Here is a 20,123-nt window from a genome sequence, read left to right as displayed (position 1 = left end):
ATAACACACAGTTTAAACCTAGCAATATCCACATATCTTTTTTTTTTTTTAAAGATATCCACAACGTTTTTTTTTTTTTTTTTTTTTTAAAAGAGGCTCAAGTTGGTCACCTCAGTGACAACAAACGGTGAGAGACATTATGAATGAGCAGGCCAACTCTGTCTGAAGAGTGTGCATGGCCGAAAAGATGCCAGAAAGCTTAAAAAAGAGTGACTGGGAATAACCCTGCCAGTTTCTAAGAACATCGAAAGAGCGCGTTTTCTTCATAGAAAATGATGGCCTGCAAATCAAGGAAATGACCTATCACCTAATTGGAGAATGATCATCAGAGAGCACACATGGAATTCAGGGAAGAGGGAATCCCAGTGACGATCAAGAGCACGGAGACAGCAACCTTCACTTTCAGCAAGAGAAGGGACGGTTCAAGCTCTAGCGGAAAAGCTTTTTCAGCTCTCATGTTTTCAGAAAGGGAAAATTTTAATAGCAGTATGTTGATATGAGGGTGACGAAGTGGCTCCCCTTTAATCTGTTACTGGAGGGCGTTGAAGTGGGTGTAACCGCTAGCAAATGTTGATTAAAATGACAGGAGCCAGCCCTCCCAGTTCGGCTATTTTATTCAAAAGATGAACTTCATACCTGTGTGAAGTGAAGAGGTTACAAGAATGCACATTCCCTTGTTGATCTAATCAGAAAAGATTAGGAAGAACCAAAAGTGTATGTTAAAAAACGGCTGAATCCGGGGACTTCCCTGGTGGTCCAGTGGTTAAGATCCACCCTTCCAATGCAGGGGGCCCAGGTTCCAGCCCCTGGTCGGGGAAGTTCCATGTGTCATGGGGTGTGGCCATAATTAAATGCATTATTTTTTTTTAAAGGTTAGTGTTTTGTTTTGTTTTTAAACAAAGAAAGAAAAAAAACCCCAGCTGAATCCTGTGTTCTGACGTCAGCATCTGCTCTGCTGGCTCTCCTTTTCTCTGCTGGTTTTATTCTCAACCAGGTTTCTTTTCTCTCTTTAATGGCTGCTCTAGACTCCCATTCATGACAGAGGGTGGCTCTGGCAAAGTTTAGGACTTGCCTTCTGTTGGGTCACTCCCTGACCTGTGAGCAGGGGAATGGGGCATTCTTTAAAATGCCCTGTTGTGGAATAAATCACTCTTTTATATTAAGGAAAAAAGTCAAACCCGATGACTCACTCACCCTCCTGTCTTCACTTCCTCTTCGAGTTCCCAGGAGGGCTTTCTGTCCTTTGTTATCATTTATGGATGAAGCAACAGAGTCCAAGACCTGTATTTTGAAACATTATGGTTTTATGCATTATAATTAGATCACCATCATGATATCAACCTTAGGAGATAGAAACTAGTCTTTGCGGGTTCCAGTGGAGAAAAGCCCAGGATCAGAAAGGTTAAGCCACTTGCCTAAAGTCTCAGCGGGGAGGTGGCAGAGCCAGCTTTGACTCCAGGGGGCATAGGCTCTGTTCTCATCCACAGTGCCTATGTAGCTCCTGGGGCACCCTGGCCCAGCCCCCAGCCAGTCTGATCCAGCTGGCCTGGGGTGAGATCTGGGCATTGGTGTTCACAGCGCCCCAGGGGTTTGGAATGAGCCGGGAAGCCCTGCTCTGTGCCACCAGCAAAGGCTGAAGGTCGCTGATGGTCTTGACATGGCAAAGGGCTCAGATCCCTGGTTCTCTACTTTCAGGAAGAGAACTCTGGCTCACACGGTCAGGCCTGTCCTTATGTGAGAAAGTCATCTTTGAAGTAAGTAATAGATGCTTGGAAAGATGTTAAGCGGCAGACAGTGGGCAGGACTGTTGTAGGCAGGAAGCACTGGGCATAGTGAGGGTTCTAGGAAAAAACTTGCTTTCCTGTCTCTGGATGGTGGTCTTCGATGGTCAGCCTTTATCAGCTTCCCATGAGATGACTGCAGACGGGCCAGGGGAACCCAGAGGAGCATTGTGATGACTTGACGTTTGTCCTCCTCGGGGAACTGCGTTTCTGCACTCATGCCTGGAAAAGTTACTCAGCCGCATTGGCAGGTGTGGCATGGAGCTGGGGGACAGGAACCCGAGAAGGAAGCGCAGCTTCTGGATGGAAAATTCGATGCACAGGGTGGGGACTGGGGAAGAAAGGTTGTAAAGGGAAAAAAAGTATTTCCTTAGGGTTGTTGTCACCTGGAACACACGCGCACATATAACATGAGAGCTGTGAGTTTCAGTTTTATTGGGGAACTTACTGAGGTCGCTAGCCCGGGAGACAAGCTCTCAGATTGGTCTGAGCAACTGTTCTGGAGAGGTGAGGGTGGGTGGGGGGGTTATGCCAAAAGCTTCTCTTCTGTGTGCATGGGTGCTGAATCACATTTCAGAGACGAGAGTTTTGGGTGAAGTTAGAAAAGGATAGATTTATTACTTGCCAGGCAAAGGGAGACATAGCTGGTTCTTGCCTCAAAACTATGTATCCCAGCTTGGAGAGGATAGTGAGAGGTTTTACAGTAATGGTTCAAAGAGGGTGTGATCAGCTTGTGGACATTCTTCTGATGGGTTGGTGTTGACGTATGTAGGAGTCGGCATCATCGACCTTCATGCTCCAGCTGGTCTGGGGTCTACGTGCTTGTGGGCAGTATACCGTGTTAATTGTTAACTTCTCCCACCTGGAGAGGTTTCAGTATCTGCAGAATAGCTCAAAGATATTGTTGTGTGTATCCCTTAATGGGGAAACAGGACCTTGCCCCAAGGGTGCTTTTGATGGTTTCTCGTTGGTTTCCAATCTCCTCCCTTCCCTAATTAATAACCGTTTGGATCTGTCCGTTGGAACTTAGGGAAGGTCATGGAAGCTGATTGATGACTTTCCCTGTAATCAGAGAAATGGGGGACGCAGAAAGGCTTTGTGCCCAGGAGCCCCACTGGACCCTGCTCGGTATTGGGGGATTGTAATTTTGGCAAAGACTGCAAGGAGATCCAACCAGTCCATCCTAAAGGAAATCAACCCTCAATACTCACTGGGAGGGCTGATGCTGGAAACCCAATACTTTTGCCACCTGATGTGAAGAGCCAACTCGCTGGAAAAGACCCTGATGCTAAGAAAGATGGAGGGCAGGAGGAGAAGGGGGCAACAGAGGAAGAGATGGTTGGATGGAATCACCAACTTGATGGACATGAGTTCAGCAAACTCCAGGAGGTGGTGGACAGGGAAGGACAGGGAAGCCTGGTGTGCTGCAGTCCATGGGGTCACAAAGAGTTGGACACGACTTAATGACTGAGCAACAGCAACATGCAACCAGACGCACATCTCAGTAGAAGGCTTCTGCTAAGCCATGAAGAGCAGGTGTCTCCATGAATGATTTTAGTGCTTTTCTAGGCATGAGAAGATGGAAGAAATTGGGTTAATATAATTTTCTCCTGAAGGCCTGTTCTGTTTTCTCAGAGCACAGAGTGCCCCGTCCCTGATCTCCATCCCGAGCCCCTGCCAGGGTGTGTGGAAGGCCAGGGACAGCACTAGCCAGCGACTTCATTCCTGTAGGACCAGCGAGTGATGGTCTTTCAGTTGTCCCTGTAAGCCAGGAAAGGAAAAAATGGAAGTTTAGGAAACTGCAATTGGGCTGTAAGTTCATTGAGCTTTATTATGCCCAGACGTTGCACTCGATCCTTTCCATGAGTGATGTTCATAGAGGATGTGTGATCCCACATCTGACACACGTCATTTTCTCCTTTCCTCAGACAGGGCTTCACTAACCTGGGGAAGGAGAGATGTAAGGCAGAGTACATGTGTAGAACTTCAGAGCTGAAAGAGACCCTAGAGCCAGGAGTTCTCATGCCTGGCCCTGCCTTAGGGGAGCCTCAGAAACACACTGGTGTCAGGACTCCCTTGTGAGATTCATCTGTTTGTCCTGGAATCACAGCTAGAGGCAGGGTGAGGGCTTGGGCCCCCTGAGCGTGGCACAGTCTGTGCTCCAGTGACCAGGGCCAGCCCCAGGGCTCTCTCCAGGACCGTGTCCCTCAAGCCCTTCAGTCTCTGCTCTTGACCTTCCCAAGAGCATCCCACTCCTGGGAATGGACGGAAGTTGAGTAAATGCACACTTCAGTGCACGTGCCAACTCACTTCAGTTGTATCCAACTCTTTGCGACCCCGTGGACTGTAGCCCACCAGGCTTCTCTGTCCATGGGATTCTCCAGGCAAGAACGCTGGAGTGGGTTGCCATTTCCTCCACCGGGGGATCTTCCTGACACAGGGATCGAACCCCCATCTCCTGGGACTCCTACATTGCAGGCAGATTCTTTACCGCTGAGCCACTGGGAAAGCCCTGAGCACACAGGCACACCTAAGGAGAAGATGGTCTCTGCACAAGGGATCCAGATGTCTAGTCTGGCGGGTAGGTTCATTCATTCATTGTCTTTCTAATGAAAGTGGTTGCACAGCTTAATATTCTTCCAATCGGTATGTGTGGCAGGAAAGAAGTGGGGAGTCGGTTCTTTCTCTGCTCTGCTCTCCTGCATCAGTAAGGGAGCCCTGACCTTCTCTCCCAGGCCTCTTTGTTATGCAGCAGGGCGGGGAAAGAAAGACTTATCTTTCAGCCATCCAGGGCGCCAGGCAGAGGACAGGAAGCCAGACTAGGGCTTTGTACTCCCCCACCAGCTCTGAGAGTCTTTGTCTTCATCTGGTATTTACTCAGCACCTGTCACCTCCTGGGAATCTTTAAAATTGTTCTGGAAAGAAACCATTCTGCCTCAAGTGTCTATTTTTAGACTGTGTATAAAGCCCGCATTGGATTTCTGCTGCCTTTCTCTCTATTTGGTGTTTGAAAGGCAATGGGATCTTTTGTCTTTAAAAGTTCAGCACCTCTTACTGCTTTCCCACCTGAACCCCAAACCCCTGGGATGCTCTGGGGTTTAGCTCTTCTTCCCTCATTCTGACCAGAACTGAAACCACAGGCGATGACCTTTACATCAGAGCAGATGAAATAATACAAGTGGGGGAATGGAGGGAAGGAAGCTATTTCAATACATTGAGCCTGGAGTTTGAGTGAGTGTGAATCCGGCTGTCTGGATCTGCCCTGGGCATATTTATCCTGTTCAGCGAGACTGCTTTGAGCTTTGGACTCTGCAGAAGCTGTCCAAGTTCAGGATAGGTCTTTCTGACGGTTCCTAGCCGAAGGACTTAGCAGTGTGGATGAAGAATGTTGCCTGCCACATCCGTAAACAAAGAACCATGTGCCCATCAAGCCATCGGCCATTGCATCCACCCTCCGCTGTGCACCCAGAAGGGGAGAAAACCAGAACAGTGGCCTAAGAGTTAAGTGTTAGTTGCTCAGTCCTGTCCGACTCTGGGACCCCATGGACTGGAGCCCATCAGGCTCCTCCATCCATGGAATTCTCCAGGCAAGAATACTGGAGTGGGCTGCCATTCCCTCCTCCTGACCCAGGAATCGAACCTGTGTCTCCCGCTTGTGGGCAGATTGTTTACTGCCTGAACCACCAGGGAAGCCGGTGCTTAGAGAAGCACTGAACTCAATGACTTGATGAGCAGCAATCTTTCTGATGCTGACTGCCTGGTTTCCGTTGCAAATTTTGGTATATCCTGGCCCCTCCCTTCCTTCTTACAGTAGTCCTTAGAGCTATCTGAGAGGCTGCCTGGTGGGCTTAAAGGCTCCCCAATGAAACCTAGTTCCCAACTTTCAGGCTGTGCCTTGTTTTTAGTGGACAGCAGCTATCAAGTTCAGTGGTGAACTGCAAGAAAACAGGATTAAGGTGTTGAGGTGGGATTTTGGCCACATCCTGGTTAGCGAGGGGTGATTTGCTCTTCGGCCAGGGGTTTTGGCTTTTTCTGTTGACATGAAAGTCACTGTGTGGCCTGCAAGGCAGTGAGAATTCAGAGTGAAGCCTGCAACCCACGGGCGGTGGTGGGGGGCGGTTTTATATCTTCTCCTCTTTGCCTTTTCTTTCATTTTGTACCTTTTTCCCGTCCTTGTCTTCTTCCTCCCTGTCTCCATAGGGAGAGAATTCAGTGTATTTTGTTTCTTTTTTGTTGTTGTAAACTTTTTTTTTTTGCTATGCCAGGTGGCATGTGGAATCTTAGTTCCCTGACCAGGGATCGAACCCATACCCCTTCCACTGGAAGTGGACAGTCTTAACCACTGGACCACCAGGGAAGTGTCCCTATTTTGTATTTATTGAATAAAAATTTTATGATTCACATTAGTAAATTTAAAGTAAGGAAATTGAATATTTTATATGGAATTCTCTCCAGAAAGATAAAAACCAATAAAACCAAACTAAGTGTTCCTTTAGGCAAAAAAAAAAAAAAAAAAAATTTAATATATATGTATAGGAAAGACTAGAAAGAGTGCATAACAAAATCCCAACATCATATCGAGGTGGTAAGATTATCAGTTATTTTTGCTTTCTAAATTTTCTTCTATAAATATATTATTGTTATCAAACATAGAGAAAGAAAGACATGCATGCCTGATGATTAGCTAACATACTTGAATTTTAAGAGAATACTGAAGAAAGTCTTATATCCTTATATTTCAAAGGATGTGTGTGTGTATATATATATCTCCTTATATATCCAGGGGTTGAGTTTTAAGGATGAAGCATTGTTTACCATGAAGAAAGAGATAAAGCAACCTCAGTTCAGTTCAGTCGCTCAGGCATGTCCGACTCTTTATGACCCCATGAATCGCAGCACGCCAGGTCTCCCTGTCCATCACCAACTCCTGGAGTTCACTCAAACTCTTGTCCATCGAGTCAGTGATGCCATCCAGCCATCTCATCCTCTGTCGTCCCCTTCTCCTGCCCCCAATCCCTCCCAGCATCAGAGTCTTTTCCAATGAGTCAACTCTTCACATGAGGTGGCCAAAGTATTGGAGTTTCAGCTTTAGCATCAGTCCTTCCAAAGAACACCCAGGATTGATCTCCTTTAGAATGGATTGGTTGATCTCCTTTAGAATGGATTGGCTGTCCAAGGGACTCTCAAGAACTGGACATGGAACAACAGACTGGTTCCAAATAGGAAAAGGAGTACGTCAAGGCTGTATATTGTCACCCTGCTTATTTAACTTATATGCAGAGTACATCATGAGAAACGCTGGGCTGGAAGAAGCACAAGCTGGAATCAAGATTGCCGGGAGAAGTATCAATAACCCCAGATATGCAGATGACACCACCCTTATGGCAGAAAGTGAAGAGGAACTAAAAAGCCTCTTGATGAAAGTGAAAGAGGAGAGTGAAAAAGTTGGCTTAAAGCTCAACATTCAGAAAACGAAGATCATGGCATCTGGTCCCATCACTTCATGGGAAATAGTTGGGGAAACAGTGGAAACAGTGTCAGACTTTCTTTTTTGGGGCTCCAAAATCACTGCAGATGGTGATTGCAGCCACGAAATTAAAAGACGCTTACTCCTTGGAAGGAAGGTTATGACCAACCTAGAAAGCATATTGAAAAGCAGAGACATTACTTTGCCAACAAAGGTCCGTCTAGTCAAGGCTATGGTTTTTCCAGTGGTCATGTATGGATGTGAAAGTTGGACTGTGAAGAAAGCTGAGTGCTGAAGAATTGATGCTTTTGAACTGTGGTGTTGGAGAAGACTCTTAAAGTAATTAAATTAGTTTAATTATGGTATATATCTTGGAATAGTATGAAGCCATAAAAAATGATGTTTCTGGTAAATATTTAGTGATAGGAAAACATTTTAGGAAAACACTAAGTGAAAAAGTAAGTTACAGATCATTTTGTATCATTTGATTCTGTTTCTTTTGTAAGAAATCTACACATGTAGAAATATAGAAGACAATCTAAAATATAAATCTGTAAATAATGCTCACAGGACAAGATTCCTGGGTCTTTATTGTCTTCCTTTGCCTGCGTGTATGTGTAGTTTTTCTGTTTAAAAAAAAAATCAACATTGCTCTTGTAGAAGTTGAAAAGGTTTATTTCAGTTTTAGAAAATTGCGTCTGAGTGAGAACCTGTTGATGTAAACTTGTAGTTGATCTTTTTCCCCTATAGTTAAACCCATCTTGTGCCTTCAAGAGAATTAAAACAGTGAGTTTATATTATTGTAAAGTAGATTTCTGATGACTGGATTATTGACAGTTATAATGGCTGAGATTTTTCATTGCCCTTGGTATCAATGAATAGTGTTTTTTTCTGGTGCATTTGGGTTTTTCTAGGAGAGGCAACGGAGAAGGCAATGGCACCCCACTCCAGTACTCTTGCCTGGAAAATCCCATGGATGGAGGAGCCTGGAAGGCTGCAGTCCATGGGGTCACTGAGGGTCGGACACGACTGAGCGACTTCATTTTTACTTTTCACTTTCACGCATTGGAGAAGGAAATGGCAATCCACTCCAGTGTTCTTGCCTGGAGAATCCCAGGGACGGGGGAGCCTGGTGGGCTGCTGTTTATGGGGTCACACAGAGTCGGACACGACTGAAGCGACTTAGCAGCAGCAGGAGAGGCAACAGTGCTGTTTCTCCCACTTTCCTGCGGTTAGAAGCCTCATTTTTCTAATGGGAAGCTAAATAATGAAGCTTTTCCAGTGAAGCTCTGAGCCCGTGGGCCTGTCGATGATGCCTGTGATTTCAAAATTCAAACACCGTTTCCGTGTGTAGTGAGGTTTTGCAGCTAAGTTCCCTGGGCCAAGGCTGGCTCCAAGAAGGCTGGCTCCAAGATAATTGGTGAATTACTAAAGAAGACATTGGCCTTGCTGTGCAGCAGCTTAAAATTTTACTGGTGCGATAAGCTCATTACAAAGCAATTACATTAAGCTAGAAGTCAGTGCATAAACCCGTGGTAAATGGTATGCACAGATGACGTTTTTTATTTCAGAAAAATAAGTCCTGAATGGGCAGTGAGAGGTGGTCTCCGGCAGGCCTTTCTACCCCGGAAACCCCAGGGCCAGCATGGTACTCGGCTCAGGGCTGGAGCTTAAAACACAGCTGCTGATAAGCTGCTGACTGGGCTTTTCCAGCCTTTGCTCCTGGGTACACAGACCTGGGATCTGGCCACTCACTGCAGGATGAGAAGCTGTACCTTACAGACAGGCATTTCGAGAGGAAGATTCAATGGACATCCAGGGTCACAGATGGTTTCCGAGTCTCAGCACTGCCGACTGTGAGCCAGGGCACCACTGACTGGGCCCTAAGCGGAGACAGTGGCAGGCACGGCCCTTGATGACTTTCCTGGGAGGAGAGGCTTGCTGACTTGGGAAAGGTTAAGGTACTCAGCTGCCTTCCGTCAAGTGGAGACGGTCCTCAGTGGCCTCACTCGGGCTGGTTTTGGGTCTCCTGACTCGTGGCTTTTCCAATTTAATTTAGTGATTCCTAGCAGTCCTTTGACAGCTGACCACCCACCATACTGTCTTTTCGCTAGGCCACCTTGAAGAGCTTTGATGTGTCCACTGGGTCGTTTGCCCCCTGCGCAGCCCAGCACAAACTTCAGTGCTTATGCTGGGTTGCTTCGCATGGATGTAGCCCGTGGGTGCTCATAGCTGACTTTCCCTGGAGTTCCGCCAGCGTCTCTTCACGCTGAAAGGTGCTGTGCCGGGAGCCAGGAGAACACAGACCTGGGCCTGCGGGAACTTATCATCAGTTACTAATTTGAGCTCAGCCTGGAACAACATAGGCGGGGGTGGAGCGGGGGAGATCCCTTAGTGTATATAGAGTTGTGTTTCAGCCTGCTGGCCTAGCTTCTGGTGGTTTCAAAGAAGCGGTATCCAAGTCAGATATTCTTGTGTTCTGGCACGACACAGCAGCCTGTGTGACCGTGGTCAGCTTGAGTTGGTTGCAGAGGTTTTTCAAGTAAAGGGTCTAAGGAGAGAGCAAGGCCCGTGTATGTGGGTCGGGGGAGGACCTGTGTGGCCTCTATTTTTTTTTTGACACAAGCTATTTTATATATGAGCCACTTCCAAACATGTTTACATCTGATGGAAAGACAGGAGTGGGAGAGGGCCAAGGGGGAGGGCCTGTAGGCATACATTTAGCAGATTCACTTTGTTGTACAGCGAAACCAACACAACATCGTAAAGCAGTTATACTCCAATTTAAAGAAAAAGGAAAACGAGATCCAAAAAATGTTTAAAGGGCCGAACTCATTAAAAATACATTTTTTTTTGACTAAAGTAAAATTAAGCTAGAAACAAATGAGACAAATAGTCAAATCAGCTATAAGGAGGTAACTTTTCATGCAATAAAATGCATTTAAGAGTTAAAAAAAAGAAAACCTCTTTGAAAAATAAAATGTACCTCTTGAATGAGTCTAATTCTAATGAGTAGAATTGAACTAAATTGCAATCAGATACTTAATTTTATAGTTGTTGCAAATAATATCTTAGGGCAACCCGGGTGGAAAAGGCAGGGCGTTTTAAGTAGCATAAAGTCCCGAGAATTCTTCTGTTCTCTTGTGACTCAAAGAGGCATCATCTTCTGTTCTAAGCAGATGCTGCTGGTACATGGAGAGAACTTTGCCAGCTAAGGCACAGCTGGTCACCCAGGCCTTTTCATACAACCCCCGTGTGTTGCCTTCCCCCTCAGTTCTTGCTTAGAAATCGCTAGCAGCATTTTAGAGTGTATTCCAGCGACACCACTGAGCTATCAGTTTTCTCGTTTCTTCTTTCTCCGTGGCCCTCAGCTTCCTCCAGCACATTTCTTCCCAAGGTTGGCTTCTGCTCTCGGGGACCTGCTGGACTTAGATGTATTTACCCAAGACTGATGAAGGTTTTGGAGGAGGGAAGTAGTTACGAGTAATTTCTGGAAGTGCCACCTGCTGGGTAGTCCTTTGTTTGTGACCGGATTTCCAGCACACGCTCTCCTCTGGGATCCCACCCACGGCTGGCTGGCTCACTGGTCAGGGCTGTCTCTTCTTTGATACACCCTGGATCTTCAGCTGGTCTCTTCATTCGGTTGCAGAAGTCCTGCCTCCTAATTTTTTCATCAGGATTGGCTCTTGCCGCTGCTAGGTTTGCGGGGGCGGGGGGAGGGGAGCACCCTGGCTCTTTGCTTCTTTTTTTCCTGTCGGTCTCGGGAATTTCATTCTTGGTAACTTAATCACTGGGTGTTGGATGCGGGAATGAGGTGGTAGCAAGTGAGGGAGGTTGGGAAGATGAATTGGGTTGGGGAGAGCCAAGGTTGTCCTGAAGCCATCAAAGCACCAGGGGTTCAGATGGGCTGCCTCCTGGAGACTGGACTGGGGGTGGTACAGGGCTCACAACTGCAGTGTGCACAAGCCACCACCAGATGGCGATGGCAGCTTCTTGGCCCAGCAGAGCTCTGCGTGCCCCCACCCCCGCCAGGGTCTCTGAAAGCTGTAGCCTTGAACAGGGTACTCAAGCCATTGTCTTCTGCTCAGATTAAAGAGTGGTCTTAACAAGGAACCTGTGAGTCCCATTTTGAGAAATAACTGCCTTTTAAAGGGGAACATTAAAGGAAAAAGACCTTCTGGCTCAATTAAGAGCCTCTTCTCTTCCTGAACACTCCTTGCTCTCAAACATGGGTGTGCTCTTGAATTGGGAAGTTGGAGGGAATTGGGGGCAGAAACCTCCTGTAACTTGGGCTGCAGCTTGGTGTCCCTGGCAGGATTGGGGCTGAAAGGCCATGTGCTCTTTGACCATTGTGTGCAGAAATAATTTTTAATTGGACTCCCCGAGCCCACCCCCGAACCCCCGGTAACTTATTGGAGACATTGGTTTAAACTAGTAGAACCATCGTTTAATGCTGGACCTGGGTGGAGTCAGTTTTCAGCTGAGGGAGGTGACAGGGTGGCTGTGGTTGACTTTGGACGTTACTTTTAGATCTTCTGTTGCTGAAGGTTGTCTGTCTGTCTCTCCATATGGGATGCCTCATAACAGTCCCTGAAGGAGGTTTCAAGGCTCCATTTCTATAGATGAGGAAGTGGGAGGCACTTTAGACCAAGAACTTTGCCTGATGACCCCCAGTTGATAAGGTGGTGGAGATGGAATCCAAAATTAATGTTCTCTGGAAATACATGCTCATTCCGAATATGTAATGACAATTGAGCAATTGCTTCAGCAGCAGTATCTAGAGGGCTTTCTTGTTTCCTGGAACACCCTTCCTCTCAATGCATCTAGAGGGGGAAAATAGCATTCATTTTCCAAACAAGACATTCGTGGTGTGCCTTGGGATTCTAAAGGCCCCAGAGTTACCTGGGGAGCGAGGGCGGGGGTGGGCAGGTATGCACCCTTCTTTCTGTGAGTTGGCTGTTAACTTCCCTGCTTTGCTGGGTCGGGGGCGGTATGTTGTAAGACGTGGTAGTCTCTGCCCTCTCCGAAGGAAGAGCCGCTTCCTTCTTCCCCACATCAGAATCCGCTCCGAATCTGAGCGAGGCAGGCTTCGGGAGCCGCTCCCAGCCCAGACAGGCTGCAGCGAGGGGCCCCGACCTGCCTGCTGGAGAGTCGGGGGCGGGCGGCTCCCGCGGGGCTCCACCTGGGCGGCGGCGGCGCCACGCCCTCCCCGGCCCCTCCCTCGGACGTGGCACGTCCTGCTCCAGGCTGCTGATCACCTGTCGGCGGGGCACCGGGCAGAGCAGGGGATTTCTGCTCGCTGCCGCCGTTGTTAAGGGAAACCGACAGCGTCTGCATCTCCACCAGCCTCGCTCTGTCCCCTTTAATGTGAGGTCTTCCTGCCTGGCATCGGGTAAGTGCCACAAAGGAGTCTGTTTTCCTTGGTTAACATTAACATCAGGAAAATGTTCTCTAATAGATCCTTTAGCTTTAATCTGAATGTGCCAGGACTGGGGACTTGTTTGGTCCTTCTTTCCTCATGTCTCGTTCTCTCCTTCCTCCTCCCGTCCCTCTCTTTCCTTCCTCTTTCTTTCTGTTCCTTTTTCTTTCTCTTTTTCCTCTCCCCCCACCTTTTTCATGTCCATAAAACGTTTTGTTTTGTTTTTTGCATGCTTCAGTAATCAAAAATTGTGTTTCCCCCGTCTCACCTTGTTGGAAACCTCTTCTCTGTGCACTGAAAAATTATAATACAGCTAGTGCTCCGGTGCCTCCCTCCCCCAGCGGCCCCTTTATGAATAAATTACTGCATTTGTCATCCCTGTGTGCCTGAAATGTCGAAAATAGACACAGTGGAAGGGATCTGTCATGCAGAGTTTGGAAATTTGGTACAAAACCCCAGGGGAAATGAGGACAGATCTTCTATTGATTTTTTTTTTTTTTTTTACCTCATTGTGCATGAAGTTCAGTTTAAATCATAGCCGATGCTACTAGCGAGGTCGTGGTGGGACAGGTGTCCACCTCTTTATTCTAGATTTACCTCCTGGGGTATAAATGTCTTCCTAGTTTGTTTTATAACCTTTACAGGAAGTGCTGGAGGATGAGTCACATGACTCCTAACTTTAGTTTTTCACTTGTGTTCAGAGATTACACGGTTTTGCTCTTATATGGATGTATAATCAGTTATGAACTTTTAAAAATTGTAAATGAGGTGCCAGATGATTAGATCATTGTTCATTGTCTTCTCCCCACGTTCCTCAGCCTCCAGACATAGAAACTTGTATTCCCTTTGAGAGAGAAGAAAACCAGCACTTACATTTTCTAGACTGTTCGAGCACTCACGTGACACCTCGGTTTGTACCCAGAAATTAATCTCCGAGAACCCATTGTCTTCCCAGGTGAGGTTAAGCTCACTAGCAGGAATTAATGTGGTTTGCCGTTTTGACACTTTAGACGCAAATAATGGCTCTGTGGCAAATATAGAATGGAGTTGGGTGATCCCGGGATGGAGAAACTAGGGCAGTGCTTGCTCTTTGGGGGCGAGTCCGTCCATAAACGCCGAGAAACTCAGGCTGCCGGAGACAAAGGGTGAGAGGGGGGCTGGCCCTGATTTTTATGAGTCCCGAAGGGAAGAAGCCGGAGCGCGTGCAGCCGCTTGAGGCATGTCAGAAAGAACACTTGTCAGGAATCTTCACATCCCTGGCCCCTTGTTAGGCGAGAACTTGAACTTCTGATCCTGTGGGCTTGGTGGCGACCTCTTGTCCCTGAGAGCCGAGTGGCGTTGGGTCCCCGAAGGTGGGAGAAACAGCACTGCAGCAGCTCTGATGAAGACGGACCTGCCACCCTCTTGGTGTGGGACTTGCAACTGTAGAGTCGAAACAATCACCTTAAAAGGAGACGTTCCCCCGGAGAAGACGAGAAATAGCAGACACTGGACCCCCCCCAGCCCAGACTTTACCTGTTTACACTTCCTTCACTGCCCTCTCCCTTGCATGCTAAGGGACAGTTACACCTCCTAAGGGAGAAGGAAGAACAGGAAATAAACCCTAGAGACTTAGTGGCAGCTCTGGGTGAACAGCAGCAGTGGAAGGCAGGCCGGACCTGCCCCCTCCCTCCCAGGACGCCCCTGTGTGGGCGCCCCGGGGCCACTGCAGTGCCCTTCTCCCGAAATGACCCAAACCAGGTGTTTGGCAACAAAAGGCTGCAGCTTTATCTAAATGCGCCTTGCAGCTTGTGAACTCTCACCCCTGCCCAGGGGCCTGGGCGCCTGGTTAATGATCTTTGATGTAAGTGATTCTGTGCCATGATTAGCATCTAGCTTGGTGAGTGCCCCACGGGCTGACCTCTGTGGTTCTCTCTGCCAGCCATCTGCCCACCTGTAGGAGCTGGGCACGGCTGGTTTTCTCTTGAAGTGTGTGGTTTCCCTTGGTGGGGGGAGGTGGTGGAGGGGTTGGCGGAGCCAGAAGAGGTGGAACCAAAGATCTTCATCGGCAGAGCAGCCTGTGTGATGGAGCACTCCTGGGTGGCTTTGAGGCCCTGAGATCCAGGGCTGACCTGGTAAGCCCTTCCTCTGAGCCTGCTTTGGGGACCTCTGTCCAGGTGAGGGTGATGTTGGGTGATGGGCATCGCCCAGCCGCAGGTGTTGACTGCCTGGGTCTCTTTCAAGTCACCTTGGCAACCATCTGTGCTTCCCAGCTTCTTTCTGCTAAGACACCTGTTGGCGTGCTTCCACAAAGGAAAGAGGCATTCGGGTGGAGCTTACAGGGTGGAGAGTTAGCCCCTTTCTTCTGACCTAAGTAGGTTGCGGAGATGAATTCTACACGGTCACACTGACAGCTAAAATGAGCTAAAGTGGTTGAAATCAGCTTTCAACCTTTCCTCACAAAAAGGAGAAGTGACCTTTATAACGATAAGAAGGTATAAAACCAGGTTTTACATATCCAGTGGCAGCAACCCACAGTCTCTCAGGTTTCCCCTAAGAACTTACTCATCCTGTTTGGCTGTTGTTTATAAAATATTCCTCTCCACCCCACCCCTAGATTAAGCAGAGTGACATATCAAGAAACCTCAACACTTTCGCCGAAAGCATTTGTAAGGGAAGCGCCTCCTCCCACGGGATCTCCTCTCCCCGGCGTCATTGTCTTCTGGGGAGTGGGGTCTGAATGGTGGAGGGGTGGTGGCAGGACCACCCCTGGGCAGCACGCCCCGCGGTCCTCGGGGGCGGCGTGTGGGTGGGTTGGGTGGCACCCGGTGGTCACGAGCTGTCCATCTTGGCCTCTTTCCCAGGCCAGCTTCTGCCTTGTGCTAGTGTGGTTTGGCTGTGGGCTGTAGAGCCCTGGGACAGAGAGGGTGAAGGCCGGCTTCTGACCTTTGTTTCTAGGAAATCATCACGCCTATATATTTTTAATTTTTATTTTATATTTTTACTGTCTATTATATATTAAAAGTACTAACTCGTAACCGTTGAGGGGGAAAACATGATTTTGCTTCTTTGGGCACCCACAGTGATGATACTTTCTGAGACAAATACTCGTCTGTAGGGTCTAATAAAATATTTTTTTAAGAAGTCATGTAATCCGTGTTGAGATCGTGCATTGCTATTGGGATCATATTATATTTATTAATATGCATCATGAATTGCTCCAAGGGCTTCTCAGCCAAGATTGACTTAGCCTCCTCTCCACCCCCGGGGATATTTAGCAACGTTTGGGGACATTTTTGATTGTCCTTCAGTGGGCACAGTCCAGTGGTGCCGCTCAACTTTTTGCAGTGAACAGGACAGCCCTCCAGCACAAAGAAATGTGCCCCCAGCCAGCCACAGTAGTGCCAAAGCTGCCAAACCTTGCCTTAAGGAATGTGCAGAATTAGAAATGCTGTGGAAAATCTGAACTCTCTGAGTAGCCTATTCATAAAGAGTAAAAGTTGGATTTTTGCAGGAGGGCTCCATTGGGCCAGGTTGAGTTACTCATGACAAATTAGTGGAGCATGTGAGTTATATAAGACAGCAGCAATACAAAGCATTTCTTTGCAGTTCATGTTATTGGCCAAGTGCCTTATTATAACATTATTTAGTAGTTATAAACCTGAACGGAGGATTCGCCTCTGTGGTCAGGCAGGAAAAGCACTGTCCATTTGTGGAGGAAATCGCTCCATGGCCGCTGGTGGGGAGAGGGGTCCGAGTGGTCCTGTTGTCTGAGTCCCTCTGTGACCGGGGACAGGACAGGGGTGTCTCTGCCATCAGCCTCACTGCGGAGACTGTAATCAGAGACGACTGTGGAATGTTAGATACAGAAGGAGACCTTAAGAGCCAGTTTAGCCTAACACTTTCTCTTTCAAGATAAACTCTGCTGCTGCTGCTGCTGCTAAGTCGCTTCAGTCGTGTCTGACTCTGTGCGACCCCATAGACAGCAGCCCACCAGGCTCCCCCATCCCTGGGATTCTCCAGGCAAGAACACTGGAGTGGGTTGCCATTTCCTTCTCCAATGCATGAAAGTGAAAAGTGAAAGTGAAGTGGCTCAGTCGTGTCTGACTCCTAGCGACCCCATGGACTGCAGCCCACCAGGCCCCTCCATCCATGGGATTTTCCAGGCAAGAGTACTGGAATGGGTTGCCATTGCCTTCTCCGAAGATAAACTCTAGCCCAGAAAAATGAGCTTCCCTTCTCTGATCATTCTCATGGGGTTCCTCCCTCAATTTAGTTCTTGGGGAACTTTTATCCTTTTATTGAATTTACTTTCCGTGAGTCATGTGTTCATTTTTAACACCTTTGGTCATCACTCTGCCTTGCTCTTTGAAAACTTCGAGGTTAATAACTTTTTATGTGTTGACTTCTTGACGCCTTAATTAGACGAAACTAAGCCTGGGAATGGGATAGTGGCTCACACACCCAGACAGGTGTTCTGTGAGCTGCGGCCCCTGAAAGGCTATTTGTTGACCTGATTTAAATGATGCTCAGCTCAGCGTGAGTGTACCACTTCTGGTACCTAGAACTGACTTCCAGGTTGGTGTTTTCATGCAACAACTCAGTCTTCTTCATGGAAGTTCATTATATACTTAATAAATGTAGGTTCTCTTAAGATGGTGGGTGGTGGTGGTAAGTTTAGTTGCTAAGTCATGTCCGACTCTTGTGACCCCTTGGGCTGTAGCCTGCCCGGCTCCTCTGTCCACAGGTTTTCCCAGGCAAGAATACTGGAGTGGGTTACCATTTCCTTCTCCAGGGGATGTTTCTGACCCAGGGATGGAACCCCCGACTCCTGCATTGCAGAAGGATTCTTTATGGCTGAGCCACCAGGGAAGCCCTGAGATGTTACTGTAGCTATTGATCAGGGTTGGTCTTTTGAAGAGCTGAGTCTTGGTGGTGATTTCACGATTTTGCATTTTTCTTGGGCTTCGCATGCCTTGAGAAACATCATTTTAGTCTTTTATGCTTGTTACTTATTATATTTGCTTAAATAGCCTTCCTGTGGTTGACTTTAAAATCCAAGGAAAACAAAAATTGCATACTGGAACAGGAAAAGACAGTAGGGAAGAAAAGGATATAATGTAATAAGGTATAGACTTTACTTAATGATGATATATTAACCTTGATTCATTAATTATAACAAATGTACCAGGCTAATGTAACTTGTTAATGATAGGAGAAACCAGATACAGAATCCATGGTAACTCTGTGTACTATTTTTGCAATAATTCTCTAAGTCTGTTCTAAGGATAAACCTTTATCTTTAAAGACTTGCTGTCATTTTGTTAAAGGATATAGTAGTAAGTGTTATCGGAGAAGGCAATGGCACCCCACTCCAGTACTCTTGCCTGGAAAATCCCATGGACGGAGGAGCCTGATAGGCTGCAGTCCATGGGGTCACGAAGAGTCAGACACGACTGAGTGACTTCCCTTTCACTTTTCACTTTCATGCATTGGAGAAGGAAATGGCAACCCACTCCAGTATTCTTGCCTGGAGTATCCCAGTGGGGAGCCTGGTGGGCTGCCGTCCATGGGGTCACGCAGGGCTGGACACGACTGAAGCGCCTTAGCAGCAGCGGCAGTAAGTGTTACTGTTCTGTTTCTCTTTGCGGTAGGCTGCTGCTGCAAAGTTGAATTCCTTGTTTGCCTCTTAGCTTTTTTCTTAGGATAGTCAGAAGTGCCCCTTTCCAAAAATACACCCGAATCGGTAGGAACAATTTTTCAAGCCATATCATGTGATTTTAATTTGCCTGCCATTGCAATGACTCACTTCTGGGTGATATAGTGAAAAGGCTAGACAGAATTTTCAGGTGAAAAAGTTACGGCCACAGAGAGTGTATTTGTAGGTGCCGGTTGAAACGCTGTAGGCTGGGAAGGCCCCCGGCAGTGTGCTTGTCGGACGGTGGGCCGTGGCCCGTTTTTGGTGTCGGGCCTCCAGAGGCATCTGGGAGACAGATGCCCTGACTCACTGCAGCATCCCAAAGCTCAGTGCCTCCCACAGTGGAGTAAGGAGCTGCAGGGCACACACGTGGCTCTGCTGTACTGCTTATTTGATGTCCCCAAACATGTTATTTTCGTGTGAAAACCGACATGGGTGTATTGTGGAGTAGATGAAAACTGGCATGAATTTTTAAAGTTTTGCTTGAAATCGGTGGCAGAGCTCTTAGGCCCAGAGCTGCCGCCCCAGGGCTCTGTCGTGTGGATCCCGAGGGGCCGTCCAAAAAGCACTGGGCGTGGAAATAGAAGAACTTGACGTTGGATCAGTTTGAGGCAGTTGCCTCAGCTATAAATGGGCATAATTGTCATCCTGCAATTTTGTTGTGAAAACGGAATGAGATAATATGAGATGTATTTGAATAATGTCAGATCTGTTCAGATGCTGAATACGTTATAGTAGGAGGCAGCCTCCCTTCCCACTGGCAGTTACATTAAGAACATTGACTTTCACCTTGGTGGACAATTATTAATACTTTGCCATTTTATTGCTTTTGAATGTAGTTTAATATTTCTTTGCAATTCTTTAAATATTAGCATTATATCCCATTAGGGATGTAAGATTAAAAATATATTTTAGGGCTTCCCCACTCGCTCAGGGGTAAAGAATCCACCTGCATGGAGAAGGAAATGGCAACCCACTCCAGTGTTCTTGCCTGGAGAATCCCAGGGACGTGGGAGCCTGGTGGGCTGCCGTCTATGGGGTCGCATAGAGTCGGACACGACTGAAGCGATTTAGGAGCCGCGGCAGCAGAGAGGAAAATATATATAAGCTGAATTGTATTAGTGGGTAATTGTGATTATCATTTTTATAAATAAAACTTTTCATTTTGCATTTATTTTAATGTGTGTTTTATATATTTATTTTTTGGTCATGCTGCACAGCTTGCAGGATTTTAGTTCCTCAATGAAAGATGGAACCCATGCCCTCAGCATTGGAAACACAGAGTCTTAATCCCTGGATCACCAGGGAAGTCCCCAAACTTTAGATTATTTTCCAAGTGTGGAGTAGTGAAAGTGTTAGTCGCTCAGTCATATCTGACTCTTGGGACCCCATGGGGTGTAGCCTCTGTCCATGGAATTCTCTAGGCAAGAATACTGAGTTGGTAGCCATTCCCTTCTCCAGGGGATCTTCCCAGGGACTGAATCCAGCTTTCCTACATTGCAGGCAGAATCTTTACCATCTGAGCCACCAGGAATTTCTCCTTTACAGTTTTGGTTAAGATGTTGCCATGTGGGGCCAATGTTTTGATGTAATAGACTCTGTGTATGTCTGTATATATACAATGGAGATAATGTTTTTGAAATATGCTCACAAATAGTACAATCTCTCTTTTAAACCAAAAAAAAAAAAAAAAAAGAATCCACCTGCAGGGCAGGAGATGCAGGTTTGATCCCTGGGTCAGGAAGATCCCCTGGAGAAGGAAATGGCTACACCCTGGAG

At 47.2% G+C, this 20,123-nt stretch overlaps 1 protein-coding gene and 1 long non-coding RNA gene across 4 annotated transcripts in view; one reads left to right on the top strand and one right to left on the bottom strand.

Moving 5' to 3' along the window:
* Positions 1 to 20,123, top strand: part of NEDD4L (NEDD4 like E3 ubiquitin protein ligase) — a 379,669-nt gene that overhangs the window by 147,455 nt on the left and 212,091 nt on the right. The gene's annotated exons all lie outside the window — the stretch shown is intronic.
* LOC123331122 lies at positions 13,952 to 14,780 on the bottom strand. The gene is made up of 3 exons (XR_006547592.1): positions 14,601 to 14,780; positions 14,183 to 14,239; positions 13,952 to 14,089 (listed from the first exon to the last, which is right to left on the bottom strand). It is a non-coding gene; the product is annotated as an uncharacterized LOC123331122 (long non-coding RNA).

The sequence above is a fragment of the Bubalus bubalis genome, chromosome 22 (genome assembly GCF_019923935.1).
Source record: "Bubalus bubalis isolate 160015118507 breed Murrah chromosome 22, NDDB_SH_1, whole genome shotgun sequence".
NCBI lineage: Eukaryota > Metazoa > Chordata > Mammalia > Artiodactyla > Bovidae > Bubalus > Bubalus bubalis.
This window is presented reverse-complemented; position numbering and strand designations above follow the sequence as displayed.